We start from the raw sequence: 3,683 nt of genomic DNA on the forward strand, positions 1-3,683 counted from the left end.
GGTTCTGACTCGACCCTAACTAGGCTGTCTGGAGTCGATGCCAAGGACTTGAGGAAACCTGGGACTGAACCAGCGACCAGAGTGTGTTCTTGCCCTACTTAGATCAGGTGTAAATAAGTACTGTAGTCGCGCTCCCGACTGAGCAAAAAGAACTGGTCAATCTGGACTAGAGCTTGTACTACAAGAATGTATACTCTCGACTAATCCACATGTCGAACTATCTACGTTTAGTATTGTGGATTCGGTACGGATTTCCAGACCCCGTCGATTCGAATCTCGCCGCTGAATCGAATCACGAATCGACACTATTGGCTAATCCATTTTGGAGTGGATTTCATTGGCTCTTACAGAAAGGACAAGCATATTCAACGAATCATATCTCCAGCGTGAATCAATACTAGTATTGATTAGATAGACTAACCACGCGAATTTTAGCTGTTTACAGCGAATTCACAATACACAAACTAGACAACCTTGATTAATTGAGTTTCGATTATCATTTTTAAGACATTCCTCCGCGAGGGCCGATACTAGGACCACATGTTATGGAACCGCTTCGCCAATTGTAACGCGCCTGCTCGACCTGTCAAGAGGGACGATAAAGGGGGTAGCACTGGGGAGGAACGACGACGAAGAACACTTGTGTGGTCGAGGACAAAACATCGCGTTCGTACGATATAGTTCGTAGGTCTCATAGAGATCTTTGCGAAAACGCATGGGGTAGGTCCACATAAAACGGGAGTAATCGTCGATAAAGACGACAAAGTAGGCAGCGCCACCCGCCGACAAAATCGGGCTTGGCCACAAACATTAGAGTGTACAAAGGCTAGGTAAGAGGTTGCGCGGAAGACCGCAGATGAGTCAAAAGGATTTCGTTTGGACTTGGCATAAGCACAAGTTTCACATAGTTGACCATGAAGGTGCTTGGCCTTGAAGAGCATAAGCTCGGGGTTTGTCTTTGTCATTTGGTTGAAGGCATATGTCGCGAGCCGTAAAACGGACTGCGATACCTTCATAGGTCGCTTGTCGAACCGAGAACAAGTTGAACTGTAGTTCAGGGCAATGTAGGCCAAAGGTGAGGCGCAGAGCGCATGGACGAATATCGTCGGCTTGATCACGGGACGACATGTCCACGGCCAATGAAGGAGGGCCATAGCCAAGGACTGGGAGTTGGCGCCGTTACCGACTGGAAGAGACAGTACGCAAGGAACATAATTGGAGAAATAATCTCGGTTGGGGGTGCATGAGGCAGAGGCGCCGGAGTCAACAATCCAATGTTCACGCAGAGCGGGAAAGTCATTTGGACGATAAGTCACTGACATGGGTAGGGGCGGATCACCGGGGTCGCTTGCACAGTAGCGTAGGTCCGCATGAAGGGCAAACATGCCTTGTCCACCAACAACTTGGAATGGGGGATGGGGACGGACACCTTCCACACATCTTGGGGGCAGTTGGAGAACCACCTTTATCGGTGTTTCTGACGCCGCTGTGATAATATCACTGCGTGTGGCCGAGAAGGCACTGGGTGGAAACAGTGGAAGATCCACTTTGGTGGGATTCGCAGGAATTTGGAACAATGTTCGTGGTGGGTAGAGGGGCAAACGCTCGGTAATAAGTACCTCGGCAGAAGGGACCTTCAGCGAAGTCCAAATCGCCGGCATCCACAGGAGATGGGAAGTGATCGGGGAGCTCGCCCAGTGCGTCAGTGATGGAAGCGAGGGTAGTAGCCGCAATAAGCGGAGGTTCATGGGACGGAGATGCAAAAACATCACAAAGTGGGGCAGAGCCCGGTTGGAACACCTTTGGCAAAACCGATAGTGGGTTGGGGCGTTGGAGGACCCGGTTGAGAGTGGAGGGAGGCACAAAGTGATGGGATAAGATGTGGGTGTTGGCAGAGCCATTGAGGCGATTGCCTTGATGAATAAATGGACGAGCGGCTGTACGAGCAGCAGAGCCAGCCTGGTCGTAAAGACCTCCGCGATGAGTGCGGCCGTAGCCTTGGTCGCATTGTCGATCACGGCTGAGGTCGCGGTCGCGATTTTTATCACGGCTGTTGTCACGATTGTTGTTCCACCCGCCATTTCCAGGACCACTAGAGGAACTAGGTCCCCATCCATGGTGGCCCTGGTTGCCCCTAGGGCCATCGCGATCATCGCGGTCATCACGAGGACGTTGGATAGGACGCGACGGAGCGACATAATCGCGTTTGCGCTTCTTCTGAGAGGCAGAGCCATGTTTGTCAAAGACGGCGCGGTCAAAACCAGGACGCATAGAGTTGCGGGCATAGTCCGACTTTAGGGTAGGGCACGCAGGAAGCGTGTGATTGGTAACGCCGCAGTAGAAGCAGGACTTGCCGGGGTGATTGATACAATCACGGTGAGCATAGCTCGGGATAGTAAAGGTGTTCATAACATAAACTGAGCCATCGGCTTGCGTAATCGCTTGAGATGGTGGCGCAGGGGCCGCAACGGCATGCGTGACAGCTGCAAGCTAGGTTCGCGTTTGGAGGGTAGCGGCAGAGCCGTTGTCACCCAGAGCAGAAGCTCGTTGCTGGCGGTTCGTAATAATACGCCGAAGAGAGGCCCAAACGTCAGCAACGACAACGGACTGGTTGGCGGCGCGCGCGGTGGCCACTGAGTTGGTCACGACTTCCCACAATTCCTTGTCACCAATAAAGGTGTCGGACATCGCACACAGAGTGTAGTAATTCCAGATATGGTTGTGGTAGTCGACGGACGAGATCGTCGATGGATCCAGAGGATTGAACGACGGCGGCGTCATAGACACCCGGTAGCGTTTGACAAGGTCAATAAGCTCCACAGAGAGAGTGTCAATGCAACTCTCATCGGTGAACTTGAGAGTGCACAGAGAGCTGGCAATGACCGTAGGGTTGTTGTCCATGGGGTTCGACTCGAAACGAGTCTTGATGTGCTCAAAGAGCTCGAATGGACACGGAGTCGCCTGATAGAGGCGCTTCACGGGCAATGACCTCGCGCTGGATGGCGGTGGTGTGCGCCTTGATTTCCGCGAGACGCGCATCACGATCGGTCTCCGACAGAGTCGGGTCGACGATGTAGAGCTCAGAGTGCTCAACTTGATCGAGCTCGAGGTACATCTTGCTGATGTTGAGCGCATCGATGCGATTGCCCTGAGGGACAAAGTCCTTCGTAGAGTAGAACTCAGCAAGGTCACGGGAGGTCGCTTGGGACAAGAAGTCCGTCTTCCACAAGGTGTAAGCCAGAGGCCGGAGGTCGTCGAGTGGGGTGCCCACGAAGGGCTGCACAGAGGAAGGGAGGAGGCTCATAACCTGTCAAGAGGGACGATAAAGGGGGTAGCATTGGGGCGGAACGACGACGAAGAACACTCGTGTGGTCGAGGGCAAAACCAAAGATGATCATTAACGGACTGTTTAGCTGACCTATGATTGGGCATAAACAGTCCGGTTTCTACAGAAAGAGAACACCGGAAAATATCCGGATGACCGGATAATATCCGTAAGTGACCGAACCTCGGCGAAAAAGGCAAAAGCAAGAACGGCCAAAGTGCCCCTTCTTGACATGACTAGGGGCGGTGTGTAATCTTCGGTTTTTACTTCGCCCAACGCTTCATAGCTCATGCTTCGACCGACCTTCTTCGAAGCTCGGTCCTCGTCTTCGTACGTAGCCCTTGTTATCCGGATTCCC

Source organism: Aphanomyces astaci (genome assembly GCF_000520075.1).
Source record: "Aphanomyces astaci strain APO3 unplaced genomic scaffold supercont1.17, whole genome shotgun sequence".
Lineage (NCBI taxonomy): Eukaryota > Oomycota > Saprolegniomycetes > Saprolegniales > Verrucalvaceae > Aphanomyces > Aphanomyces astaci.